A 15,550-nucleotide genomic window follows, 5' to 3' on the forward strand; every position below is an offset into this window, starting at 1 on the left:
AAATGAGTTTTGTTTGTGGATGTTCTATGCACTATGGAGGAAACAAAAAGACTGTGAGGCCAGAAGTGCTGAGAACTCAGGTGCCAAGAACACCAGAGCGCATAGGGCAACTAGGGATGGGCTAGAACACAAAGGAGTTTATAATCAAGCCAGGTGAACTTTAAAACTTCATTCGTTGGGGAGGCTGGAGATTGGACTTAAGTTCGACTTCAATTTTTCCTAACATGAGAGGCTCCTTTGGGCAAGTTTAATCCACGTGGACCTCAGTTTATTCTTCCATGTAATGAGGGATATGTTCTAGTCAGGGATAAAAAATATTTGCATGATGCTGAGTCTTCCCTGTTTCTCCACCCATGTGGCCAGTAAGCTAGGATGGTCACACCTTTTCCTGCTGAACCCAGAGAGTCCTTAGAAGCCTTCGCAACATGATTTGCAAGAAGTAACTATCAGTTGATTGGAGCTAGTGTGTGAAGTGAAACCAATTCACCACTCAGGGCCTGATTGAGCTTTGACATCTGAATTTATGAATCCAGAATTTGCTGTACATGATCTGTGTCACACGTTTGGCATAAAAATAAACAGAAAAACAGTGCCTTAAATTACAGCCCTTTATGGGCAACAAACTGCTTTAGGTTAAACCTATTCTAAAACAACTGGTTTCTCAATTTTCAGTACACATCAAAATCACCTGGAAAGATTTTTAAAAATAGCAATGCCCAAGTTTTATCCTCAGAGATTCTGATTCTGTTTTCCTGGGGGTGGGTCCCGAGTATCACTTTTTTTTTAAGCACCTCTAACAAATCTAACGTGAAGACAGGTTTGATAACCATTGAGCTGGAGGAAACAAAACAGTAGCACTGAACACTACTCCTCTCAGATAAGCAGGAGGAACAGAGAGAGAAACACGCATGCAGTTTGCTGCAGTATGTCTCCATGTACGAGGCAGGGATTTTATTTGGCTGTGAAGATTAAGCTGGGTCTGAATACATGTTGAGGAGAAGGGAAAGAAAATTTCAGGTTGGAGAAGCAGAATAGACAAAAAGCACAGAAGTGAAAAGCATGTCATGAGTGAAGAAGACACAAAGGCTATTTGATGTTGGGGGAGGGGGGTGAGAAATTAGATTGGCTAAGTGTATAAAGCTATTGAAATTGACTAGCATTTATCATTTAAGTTTCATAAAACTGTTCTGTACACCTGCATTGGAAGCGTTACAAAAGCCTTCAGTCTCCGTTTTAGTGACTGAATAAATAGCCGATTTTCTCCTTTTAGAAACAAACTAACTCAAGCTTTTAACCTGGCCAATGAAGTAAAGTAAGCCTTCATCTGGTAGGAAATGCGGGTGACTGGAGTCTGTCTGCTCATTCTTGTTTAGACCCCCAGAAGAAGTGTAACCTCTTTCTGAAAATGTTATAAAAACAGTGTAAGAATTCCACAACCAGTGGAAAATAATTTAACTTAGCATTAACGTTAGAGAAAATCCATACCATAAGCGTTACTTTTTCTCTTTATAACAATATTGAACTCACTGGGGCAGAAAATGAAATGGTTTTATACATCATCCTGTGACCATAAAGTAGCTAACATAGAGCTTTATAGAATCTGGGTATTGAGTGTATGTCTGAAAATGTAACCAGATTATGCTCCTTCTTTTTTGTTTTCCAATTATTGTTCCTTTCCTTGCATTTGAGTTCTTATAGCAGTCTCCCCTAATTAAGGTTTTGCTGTTATTGTTTTCTGTTTTCCCGGCGCAACGCATCCACCCGGCAACCCTCTCAAGTCAGGATGCATTTCTAAAGTTGTATGTAAGATAAGGGGAGCTCTTAAATAACTTGAGAACAAAATTCATTTAATGTGAGGTAAAGGTTAATAGATGAAACTAGACTGTGAAAAAAGAGCTTTACACACAAGTTCTTTGCTATTTAACTTTGAGTTTTGTAGGCAGCTAAAAATAGCCCAGGCACACCTGTGTTATTAAGTGATCCTTTATACTGTAGACTTTAGGTTAGACTGTGTTTTTACTTAGGTGTTGCTAGCTAGGCAATTGCTTTAATTTATCTGGTACATTTGAATTATTTCAAGTTAGCATCATTTTTCCATGATTAGCAAAATAATAATAACTTATGAAATGGAAAGCTCTTCATTGGGCTCTGTCAATGGTAGATCATTATTTCTAATCTTGACCTTCCAGCTTCCACTAACTGGTAAAGAAATAAGAGACTGCATTAGGTGAAATAATAATAGTAATAATAGCAATAGTAATACTTCAATGAGGAATCAACACTATACATAATCACAGAGGAAATTGTTCTCAAGCATTTTATTTTCTCCCTTTTATGGATAAGCTTTTCTACAATCTATAAACATTCACAAAAATCTCAATCTCAGTGAGTGCCCTGAACTTTGTATTTTCTAAAGATATGTAAATAGAGAGGACTTCAAAATTCTGAGGTATGGATCAGGATCAGGATAGCCCCAGAGATCTGGTGTCAGCATAAAGGTACATTCTAAAGATGTTTGGTTTGGTTGGAGTTTCATTGTGAATGGAGCCCACTCAGATCAGGGACTCCCCAGTATTACACTGAGCTGAAATTTTTCACTCATCCAGATTTCCTTAAATGATTCATAATCTTACTACCTCATATAATACATTTTTATTTTAGTATGTATGCCCTTCTTGCTTTTTAAGTCAGCAAATTCTTTTTCAGTCGTATGCAATATATATAAGTATCTTACGTACACAGTTACACACATATATATATTTCCTTGTATATTTAAGAAAAAATTTTAGCATCATCTCAGTATTGCAAAGAATCTTAAATGTCCAATCCAACTATCCATCTGATACTAGAATATTCTCCTACTACCTACAGGCATCATCTAGGTCAGCCTTGAATATTTTCAGTGATGAATAACTCACCACCATTGGAAATCTTTGGATAACACTAATATTTGAAATTTCTCCCTTACATTGTACTGTACTTGCTGCTTATGGTTTTTTTCTCTAGTCTTTGACAACATAAAAATTGAATCTAATGTGTCTTGTACATGCTATTTCCTGTAGTAGTTCTTCATATGGCAGAGTTTCCAAATCTATCCTTCATCAAGAAGCTTTCCTCAAGAATATTACATAGAGAGGTGTTATATTCCTTATAGTTACAGAAAGATATATCTACTCATAGATGTAAGTATTAGAGTATGTAAGTAAGTATGCAAGTAAAGCCAAGTATTAGCTTTTGACTTTTTTGGTTGGTTAGTTTCTTTGTTTGTTTGTTTGTTTTTGGTCTTATCTCTTTCCTGTTGACCTGTTTCAAAGTTTATCATTGCATAAAATCACAAGGTTGTTAGCCAATTGATCAAACACTGTTAATTGTACACTACTATATGTTCACCACAACCATGGTTTATCTTTAAATTTTACATTAAATGAATTTCTAATGTGTTCAGGTGTCTAGCTTTAGGGAAGTTGCCTCTATTCCAAACTCATGGGTAAATCCTGAACCCATGTCAATTATGGTAATTAGTTTTCCTTACCAGAATTAAGTAATGGATGTGTGACCCAGGTCTAGTCCATGAGATGTGTTGGAAAGTCTGTAGGGTAGGAAGAGAGGCTTCTGAAATACTGTTTTTCTGAAATACTTTTTCCAACAAGTAAAAAGAGACCATATAAAATAATAGTTTTTCTCCCACTGAATATTGTCTTACCTGTCTGTGATGCCTGAGAATATGGCAGCCTTCTTGCAAGCATGAGATAAATTAGCCAGAGGACAGGCAGACACACACAAGATGACAAAGTAATTCTTTTTGCTGGTTTTAAAATTTATTGGGGTACAATTTAAATACAGTAAAAATACAGGCACAAAAACTTACGAATTTTAACAAATGTGTATATTCATATAACAACACCACAGTCAAGATATAGTCTCATCATCCCAAAGTGTTCTCTCAAGACACTTTGTAGTCAATCACCTCCCTACACTCCTGACTCTTGGTAACCACTAATTTTTTTTTCCTCTCATAGTTTTTCTTTTCAGAGTGTCATATAAACAGAATCATACAGTATATAGCTTCTGACTCTTTTTTCACTTCACATAATGTATTTGAGGTTCATCTGTGTTATCACATAAAACAGTAGCTTGTTGCTTTTTACTACTGAGTAGAATTTCATCTTGTGCGTATGCAGCGGGAACATTGATTCTTCATGGTAGTCAACCACAGAATTAATCAGATTGAAAGCCATCCTACTCTGGGATATATTGATAGGCAAGACAGTTTTTCCCTTTTAAGCTATTTTGGTATTTCTTGTCCAACCCATTGTAGCTGATATACCAGATTGATCTGTCCTACTGTTAATGATGTCAAACAGTGAGTTCAAATGTAAGGTGGTATATTTATTCCAGCTGGACATTTCACTTAAAGTGAGTTCATTCAAAACAAGTTTGCTTAAAATCACTGTCTATAGTCCAGTCACTTAAATTCTATCTTGTTGGACTGGGCACACCACAGTGGCTGTCAAGATATATTTTTTGCCCTAATTTTGTCATTTAATATGTGTGCTATTCTGTTGCATTTATGCTGTACAAATTGAGTGAGCCTATCTTATATCAGCTAATCCAACATAATATAACAAAAGCTATATATATTGAAATCCAGTCTTATTGTCATTTATTATATTTTCCTTTCTCCTTTAGACCATTTATTTACCCTTCCCAATACAGATGATCACATTATTCCAATTGTTTCCAGGTTGTCTCCAAATCATTTTTCTATTTGAAATGTTTGTCCTTAATAATTTAGGGAGTGACTCAATTAAATCTTCTCCCACTGATGTTCATTTATTTTAGTAAAATTTATTAATGACAGCACCTTTCTAGAAAGAGTCATATTAATCCAGAAACACAATAGATAACATTAATTCAGCATCTATTAAGTTGTTTACACTCTACCACATATTAACTTATATCCTCTCATTTATTCTTCACAATTATCATTTCAACTTTACAGATGAGAGAACTAAGCTTAAATCTTGTATCACCCACAGTAACATGTCCTAAATTAAATTTTCTACACCCAAATTTGTAAAATGTCATAAAAAGTAATGTGCAGCAATGTGTTTCCTTTTTGAAGTGTGTTTCTTTTGACTGTAAGGGGAGGGTTTCATTTTATTTCATTAATTTCTCAACTTTAAAAAGTAAACATGCCAATCTTCTACACCAAAACCCAATGGCTGCATTCAATATAAAAATATCCATATGGTTTCTGTATCTGTTTTATATTTTGAAAATTGCTCCAGCTAGAAGAAGTAGTAGCAACAACATAATCTAGCAACATTCTAGCAACATTCCTCAGTATGCTTGTATCTCTTATGGGTCTAGCAACATTCCTCAGTATGCTTGTATCTCTTACGGGTCGCCAGAAATATAATTATATATCTCAATAGATACAATAGGTATATATATGTGCCTGTCATTTGTTTGTCCTCATCTCAAAAAGGGTTAATGGAGGCACCAAATCATATATTAAAAGCACATAGAGAAGGCTGAAAGAGAGATTCTTCTGTGGGTACTTTATAAAACTACATTTACAACATGATAAAACTACCATGAGGTGATTCTCTAAATCATCCTTGGATGTTTGAGCAGTGGCATCAATGCCCTTTCCTAGCAAGTCATAAAGCAGGTTGCCCTGGAGGTTCACTGGTATCCCTGCCCAATGGCCATTTTTTCCCCTAATTTGCTTTTATAGTCAATGAGTGTATTTAGTCATGTCTCCATTAATCATCTCCAGGGGAACCAGCCAACAAAGGTTATGATGTTCTGTTTTAGGATGTTAGTCCTGGTGTTTGCTTGAATACAAAAATCTCCTAGACAATTAGCCATGGCAATTCCAAAGCTGATGCTTGGAGGCCTTCCTTCAATTTAGGAAAGAACCCTGGGAAGCTACAAGAAAGGCCACCAAGCAGGGGAATGTCCCTATTTGAGTTATGCTGAGACTAATGTGTAAATGTGTGTAATGAATATGCAAGGAAGATTCTTACTTCAAAAAGAAATAACTTCTGCCCCAGGCATCAATATCTTTACAATAATAATGACTGATGCCTCTGCTGCAGCTTTCTTGGCCAGAGCTGCAGTAAATGAAGGGAATCCATCAGTAACAAAGGCTAGAAGCCTACTGTCTTATAACAGATTGTTTGATTTCCCTCAATCAACTTAAACAAGCATGGCACTCAGGGAACAAGTATGCATAGTATGTAGAACACTATTTGGGGAGGACTGGGAAATGCATGCTTCGGGAATGTCACTCTGTTTCAAATCCCTGCTCTGTCACTTACATCCATGTAATTTTGGTCAATTCCTTAGTTTCTCTGTGCCAAAACTTCCTTACCTTATAAGATAAAAATAGTACCCAGGTCATAAGTTTGTTGAGAAGAGTAAGTAAAATATTTTGTATAAAGAGCAAAGAACAGTGTCTTGTATGCTATAGGCTCTCGGTTAATGGTAGCTATCATCATCATTGTTGAATATGTGAATTACAGTTCTACTTTAGGACATCATTTGAAGCTTTTTAGACTTTTTAGGTACCAGCTTCAAATCACTTGGATCCGCAAATACTAAAATATCTGAATGTCAAAAAGCTAAGTTAGAATCTTTATGAACTAACTAGAATTTGCCAAAGAAAAGATTTAATCATAAAATGTGTTCTTATACTTAAATGAAAGGTACAGAAATGCTACTACTCTACTCTGTATTTTATTCAGCATGAATATACAGTTTCTACATTTTTGTTTCAGTTCTTTGAAAAAATATCTGTTCTTATCTACAAGGTGCTAATTAAGAAACGAAAGAAACAAAATGAGACCCAGGGTTGAGACTGGTTCTTTATGACATATTTTACTTGAAATCACCAGAGAAAGATTCTCTCTACCACATGACTTTTCTACTCCTTTCTGTTTCTAGTATTTCTTACATCTCTCTGCCCTTGAACTAAAGAAACATAACCAGCTATTCATATATAATACCAATCATACAATAGGTAATGTGTGTAGAGGATACATGAATGCCCAGCACAGCTGTGGGTGCTTCCTATGTATCATCTCATGAGGCCTTTACAACTCTATGAGGTCTTAGTATTCCCACTTTATAGATGGGAACACTAAGGCACAGAGAATGTAAGGGACTTGTTTCAGATCATATAGCTAATAAGCAAACTGCATGGGACTACAGAGGATGCTCCTCACCACTGTGCCTCACTGCCTCCAGAATGCAGAGTTTGGTTATAGTACTGTGTCCCTACCAGTCATAATCATCTATGTGACTTGACTAGATATCTAACAATAACCTTCCTGGTTATTTTATACAGAATTCCATTTTCTCTCTTAATCTCTTTCTAAATATGCTGTGACAACTGTCATAAATACAAAGCATGAGGGTTATTTGGTCTGATTTCCTTTTTGTCCACAAGGATAGTAAGCAAAACTGATCAGATGATCAGTCAAAAGAAAGAATAGGTCCCTAATATCTAGATTTATGAGACTGTACTGTGAAGTAATTGAACCAACTTTTTAACAAACCTCTAAATGAATTCTGTTCCATTCAGTGGTGTCACAGCTTGGTGAGGATGTGATTACCCCCACTGATGTCTCCATTACTCTTAGGGAATTTCCTTTTATATCTGAAACACATTTTTTGGCTTCTTTTTCATTTTTCTTGGTGGTGAATAGTCATGCATTGAACGAAAGGGGGTAATTTTTGAAAGGAGCTAAAATTTATTTAATTAAAAGCATGAAAGAATATTGTAGAAAGGGGTGGCAGGACATATTTAAAGTGATGAAAGAGAAAAACCTACAACCAAGATTACTCTACCCAGCAAGGATCTCATTCAGATTCAACGGAGCAATTTAAAACTTTACAAACAAGCAAAAAGTAAGAATTCAGCACCACCAAACCAGCTTTAAAACAAATGCTAAAGGAACTACTCTAGGCAGGAAACACAAGAGAAGGAAAACACCTACAATAACAAACCCAAAACAATTAAGAAAATGGTAATAGGAACACACATATTGATAACTACCTTAAATGTAAATGTATTAAATGCTCCAACCAAAAGACATAGACTGGCTGAATGGATACAGAAACAAGACCCATATGTATGCTGTCTACAAGAGACCCACTTCAGACCTAGGGACACATCCAGACTGAAAGTGAGGGGATGGAAAAAGATATTCCATGCAAATGGAAATCAAAAGAAAACTGGAGTAGCAAATTTCATATAAGACAAAATAGATTTTAAAATAAAGACTATTACAAGAGACAAAGAAAGACACTGCATAATGATCAAGAGATCAATCCAAGAAGAAGATATAACAATTTTAAATATTTACACACCCAACGTAGGAGCTCCTCAATACATAAGGCAAATGCTAACAGCCATAAAAGGGGAAATCAACAGTAACACGATCATAGTAGGGGACATTAACACCCCACTTTCACCGACGGACAGATCATCCAAAATGAAAATAAATAAGGAAACACAAGCTTTAAATGATACATTAAACAAGATGGACTTAATTGATATTTATAGGACATTCCATCCAAAAAACAACAGAATACACTTTCTTCTCAAGTGCTCTTGGAACATTCTCAAGGATAGATCATATCTTGGGTCACAAATCAAGCCTTGGTAAATTTAAGAAAATTGAAATCATATCAAGTATCTTTTCCGACCACAACGCTATGAGACTAGATATCAATTACAGGAAAATATCTATAAAAAATACAAACACATGGAGGCTAAACAATACACTACCAAATATCCAAGAGATCACTGAAGAAATAAAAAAAATACCTAGAAACAAATGACAATGAAAATACAATGACCCAAAACCTAAGGGATGCAGCAAAAGCAGTTCTAAGATGGAACTTTATAGCAATACAATCCTACCTCAAGAAACAAGAAACATCTCAAATAAACAACCTAAACTTACACCTAAAACAATTAGGGAAAGAAGAACAAAAAAACCCCAAAGTTAGCAGAAGGAAAGAAGTCATAAAGATCAGATCAGAAATAAATGAAAAAGAAACGAAGGAAACAATAGCAAAGATCAATAAAACTAAAAGCTGGTTCTTTGAGAAGATAAACAATATTAATAAACCACTAGCCACCCTCATCAAGAAAAAAAGGGAGAAGACTCAAATCAACAGAATTAGAAATGAAAAAGAAGTAACAGCTGACACTGCAGAAATACAAAGGATCATGAGAGATTACTACAAGCAACTATATGCCAATAAAATGGACAACCTGGAAGAAATGGACAAATTCTTAGAAAAGCACAACCTTCTGAGACTAAACCAGGAAGAAATAGGAAATATAAACAGACCAATCAGAAGTGCTAAAATTGAAACTGGGATTAAAACTCTTCCAGCAAACAAAATCCTAGGACCAGATAGATTCACAGGTGAATTCTATCAAACATTTAGAGAAGAGCTAACACCTATCCTTCTCAAACTCTTCCAAAATAGAGCAGAGGGAGGAACACTCCCATACTCATTCTATGAGGCCACCATCACCCTGATACCAAAACCAGAGAAAGATGACCCAGAAAAAGAAAACTACAGGCCAATATCACTGATGAACATAGTTGCAAAAATCCTCAACAAAATACTAGCAAACAGAATCCAACAGCATATTAAAAGGATCATACACCATGATCAAGTGGGATTTATCCCAGGAATGCAAGGATTCTTCAATATACACAAATCAATTAATGTGATAAACCGTATTAACAAATTGAAGGAGAAAAACCATATGATCATCTCAGTAGATGCAGAAAATGCTTTTGACAAAATTCAACACCCATTTATCATAAAAACTCTCTAGAAAGTAGGCATAGAGGGAAACTACCTCAACATAATAAAGGCCATATACGACAAACCCACAGCCAGCATCGTTCTCAATGGTGAAAAACTGAAACCATTTCCACTAAGATCAGGAGCAAGACAAGGTTGCCCACTCTCACCACTATTATTCAACATAGTTTTGGAAGTTTTAGCCACAGCAATCAGAGAAGAAAAAGAATGAAAAGGAATCCAAATTGGAAAAGAAGAAGTAAAACTGTCACTGTTAGCAGATGTCCTGATACTCTACATAGAGAATCCCAAAGATGCTACCAGAAAACTACTATAGCTAATCAATGAATTGGATAAAGTAGCAGGATATAAAATTAATGCACAGAAATCTCTTGCATTCCTGTAGACTAATGATGAAAAATCTGAAAGAGAAATTAAGGAAACACTCCCGTTTACCACTGCAACAAAAAGAATAAAATACCTAGGAATAAACCTACCTAAGGAGACAAAAGACCTGTATGCAGAAAACTATAAGACACTGATGAAAGAAATTAAAGATGATACAAACAGATGGAGAGATACACCATGCTCTTCAATTGGAAGAATCATCATTGTGAAAATGACTATACTACCCAAAGCAATTTACAGATTCAGTGCAATCCCTATCAAACTACCAGTGGCATTTTTCACAGAACTAGAACAAAAAAATTCACAATTTGTATGGAAACACAAAAGACCCCAAATAGCCAAGACAATCTTGAGAAAGAAAAACGGAGGTGGAGGAATCAGGGTCTGTGACTTCAGTCTATACTACAAAGTTACAGTAATCAAGACGGTATGGTACTGGCACAAAAAGAGAAATATAGATCAATGGAACAGGATAGAAAGCCCAGAGATAAACTCATGCACATAGGGTCACCTTATTTTTGATAAAGGAGGCAAGAATATACAATGGACAAAAGACAGCCTCTTCAGTAAGTCGTGCTGGGAAAACTGGACAGCTACATGTGAAAGAATGAAATTAGAACACTCCCTAACACCATACCCAAAAATAAACTCAAAATGGATTAAAGACCTAAATGTAAGGCCAGACACTATAAAACTCTTAGAGGAAAACATAGGCAGAACACTCTGACATAAATCACAGCAAGATCCTTTTTGACCCACCTCCTAGAGAAATGGAAATAAAAGCAAAAATAAACAAATGGGACCTAATGAAACTTACAAGCTTTTGCAAAGCAAAGGAAACGATAAACAAGATGAAAAGACAACCATCAGAATGGGATAAAGTATTTGCAAATAAGCAATGGACAAAGGATTAATCTCCAAACTATACAAGCAGCTCATGCAGCTCAATATCAAAAAAACAAACAACCCAATCCAAAAATGGACAGAAGACCTAAATAGACATTTTTCCAAAGAAGATATACAGATTGCCAACAAACAAATGAAAGGATGCTCAACATCACTAATCCTTAGAGAAATGCAAATCAAAAGTACAATGAGGTATCACTTCACACCTGTCAGATGGCCATAGTCAAAAAATCTACAAACAATTAATGCTGGCGAGGATGTGGAGAAAAGGAGACCCTCTTGCACTGCTGGTGGGGATGTAAATTGATGCAGCCACTATGGAGAACAGTATGGAGGTTCCTTAAAAAATTAAAAATAGAACTACCATATGACCCAGCAATCCCACTACTGGGCATATACCCTGAGAAAACCAAAATTCAAAAAGAGACATGTACCACAATGTTCATTGCAGCTCTATTTGCAATAGCCAGGACAGGGAAGCAACCTAAGTGTCCATCGACAGTGAATGGATAAAGAAGATGTGGCACATATATACAATGGAATATTACTCAGCCATAAAAAGAAACGAAATTGAGTTATTTGTAGTGAGGTGGAAGGACCTAGAGACTGTCATACAGAGTGAAGTAATCAGAAAGAGAAAAACAAATACCATATGCTAACAGATATATATGGAATCTAAAAAAAAAAAAAAAAAAAATGGTTCTGAAGAACCTAGGGGCAGGACAGGAATAAAGACGCAGACATAGAGAATGGACTTGAGGACACAGGGAAGGGGAAGGGGAAGCTGGGACAAAGTGAGAGAGTGTCATGGACATATATACACTACCACATGTATAATAGATAGCTAGTGGGAAGCAGCCGCATAGCACAGGAAGATCAGCTCGGTGCTTTGTGTCCACCTAGAGGGGTGGGATACGGAGGGTGGGAGGGAGGCTCAAGAGGCAGGGGATATGGGGATATACGTATATGTATAGCTGATTCACTTTGTTATACAGCAGAAACTGTTGTAAAGTAATTATACTCCAATAAAGATGTTAAAAAAATTATTGTAGAGTTATGGCAGAGGAGGGGAGGAAGGAAGGAAGGAAGGGAGGGAGGGAGGAAGAAAGGAAGAGGGAAGGAAGGAAGGGAGAGAGAGAGAGGGAGGAGAAAAAGGGGGGGTGGGGGAAGAGAGAGAGAGAGGAGGGAGGGAAGGAGGAAGAAAGGAAGAAAGAAAAACAGAAAGTTTCTCTCTGTGGTTATAATGGATCCATAATGCAATTCTGAAAAGAAGTCTCCTAGAATATTTTGAACTCTATTGAATATTGAATTGTATGCACTGGAATTTATGTGTAACCTCCACAGATGACAGCTATAAAGACAGTATTTTTTTGTTAAACTTTGAGGAAAAATGCTTTTAAATTTTATTATTTTACTTTTTTTTTTTTTACAAACACTGAGTCAACAATCCTAAATTTTTGTTTCTTCACAGAGGACAGCCGGATGGCAAAGAAAAGGAGTTTGCTGGAATGTGGAAATCCATTTAAACCTATGCTTGTGTCCCTCTTTACTGATTTTTTTAAGCAGCCAAATGCCCTTTTTAGCATACTAGTCCTCCATTTAGGGTTTTAATCCAACTACAACCGTGGAAAGAGAGTAGTTTTAAATAATAATGGAATCTTACTTTTACTATTGAAACTTTACATCATCCAGGAACCAAAACATCTTTTTTGTCAGATAAGGCCCTCCATAAGCCTGCGTTATCCATCACTTCGACTCTAGGTTCAAAAAGCGGAAGGACCCACTTTTCTTTCAAGTAGATTTCTCATCTGTCTCAGCTAAGTCCCCTCCTGAACTGTATTCTTCGCCGTCCTCCCCTTCTCTTTGCAAAAAAACTTTAAAAGATCTCAGGAAAGAGCTCTTTGGATTGTGTTCATGGCAGGGTCAACATCGCTAATTCTTCCTGAGTGTTCTCAAAGTGCGGCTTGTCTCCAAAGCCAGAAATGCAAAATAATGTGATTTTTGTCATTTCCTTCATGATCCAATTTAAGGCATTTGGAGGACTTACATTTTATATCATTAAAAGGTCTTTTCAATTTTTGTTATTGAAATAGTCCCTAAAACTTATTTGTATGGTCAGTAATAGATAAATTATGTGGTCAGTTAATGGTATTATAAACATGTGGTTATGTAACCTCTAAACCCAAAGATCTATCATAAATAAATAAGTCAGAATTCAAATCCTGTGAGAACAAATTACATGCCTCCAGTTTTCCTTAGGAAACAGCTGTACTGAATCAGGTGGGTTGATGAAGGCCAACTATACTTGGCCTTGAAAGTTGGACTTAATTAGCATCCACGACTCTCACTAAAATTTATGAAGATAAACTTTCCTTAGACATAATGGTCCCCTGCCTTTTTGTTATCTCACGTCATGCTCACTGGCTTCCACAAAGCACTTGAATATGTTCAGGGCCTGTGTGTAGAAACTCGATAGCATCTTATTCCTAAGGATTTTCAGGGTTATATGATGATTTCTCAGATAAATGGAACAACAAATTTCCATGAAACTTATAGATTATTAAATGAGAAGTGTTCATGCTAGCTAGAGGTAATGTGCGGAATCAATCTGAGTAAAATCCAGCCCTAGAAAATTTTTATGCGTTTTTTAACAGACATCTATAGCAGACGCCAGTTGCTAAAGGCTAAGTAGTTTTATTTAGCAGAAATACTAAATAGGGTCAGTCACTAATATCTGAAATTTGATATGGACCTAAGCCCTGTGCGGTTTACATGGAAAGAACATCTTTGCAGATGGCTTCAAGAAATGCTTAGGGGATCCATATGCTACAATAGTTGTATACTTTCTGCTAATCGTCCCTACCTAAAAATTGCCGGATGGTGCTAAGAGATTGGGTAGATCACTTGCTAGTATACGGATGGAAGTAAGAGCAAGTTTTATAGGAACAAGTGGAGGTTATTCACATTATTCAGAAATATTAGTAATATCATTGACTTGATCAGATAATTTAATGTTTAGTCATTTGTATTAATTTTCTAAGGAAGATTTTCTAAGTTGAGATTTTCTTTTTATTTATTTTTCATTCAAAATGTGAATTTCTTATTTTTTTAATTTTTATTTTATATTGGAGTATAGCTGATTAACAATGTGTTCGTTTCAGGTGTACAGCAAAGTGATTCAGTTATAATATACATGTATCTGTTCTTTTTCAAATTCTTCTCCCATTTCAGTTATTACAGAATACTGAGCAGAGTTTCCCGTGCTATGCAGTAGGTCCTTGTTAGTTATCTGTTTTAAATATGATAGTGTGTATATGTCAGTCCCAAACTCCCAATTCATCCCTCAGCCCCACCTTTCCCCTTTGGTAACCATAAGTTTGTTTTCTAAGTCTGTGAGTCTCTTTCTGTTTTGTAAATAAGTTCATTCATATGTTTTTTAGAGTCCACATATAAGCAATATCATACGATATTTGTCTTTCTCTCTCTGACTTACTTCACTCAGTATGACAATCTCTAGGTCCATCCACGTTGCTGCAACATGCATTATTTCGTTTTTGTCTATGGCTGAGTAATATTTCCTTGTATATATGTACCACATCTTCTTTATCCATTCATCTGTTGATGGACATTTAGGTTGCTTCCACGTCTTGGCTATTGTAAACAGTGCTGCAATGAACAATGGGGCGCATGTATCCTTTTGAACCATGGTTTTCTCCAGATATATGCCCAGGAGTAGGATTGCTGGATTGGAGAGGAAGTAACAAAAAGAATAACTTAAACCATACCAAACAGGTCAACATTTAATTAGTTAATTGCAACTTACTTAATATACTTATGCATTCGGGGCCACTTTTGACTCCTGTTTAAAGTGAATAAATGAATGAATGGGTATTTAACAAAGCCGATTAATTAATTAGTAGCCTTTACCAGTATTTTTCCAGCAAGCACCTTGCAAATTCCCTATCTCAGTGCAGAAATCTAAATGTTCTTATTCTGAGAAATAAAACTTCATCTGTGGATGTTTGATTGGGAGCTCAATATTTTGACATTTATGAATAAGATTATCCATAAGAATATATCTTATTCTCACTAGTTCTGAACACAGCTGTTTGGTAAAATTGTATTACAAAAAAACATAGAAAAATTGAAAATCTAATTAAATGAAAAATATTCATAACCACCAAGGCCTAACTGCTTTTAATATTTTGGTATATAGTCACTCAGGCATTTTGTTGTGCACATATGGTTGCATATATAAGTATATATGCATTATAATATATAAATTATAAATCCTTAAAACTAATAGGTAATTAAATATATAATACAAAATATGGCATAGTAAAGCTTTCTCAAATGAAAACAATTATAATTCTACAACTCTTGCCATTTTTCA

General features: G+C 35.6%; 1 long non-coding RNA gene across 1 annotated transcript in view; it reads left to right on the forward strand.

The window, feature by feature from the left end:
- Positions 1-15,550, forward strand: part of LOC309634618 — a 181,867-nt gene that overhangs the window by 19,708 nt on the left and 146,609 nt on the right. The window lies entirely within an intron of this gene.

The sequence above is a fragment of the Balaenoptera borealis genome, assembly GCF_965194805.1.
Source record: "Balaenoptera borealis genome assembly, chromosome: 9".
NCBI classification, from domain to species: Eukaryota; Metazoa; Chordata; class Mammalia; order Artiodactyla; family Balaenopteridae; genus Balaenoptera; species Balaenoptera borealis.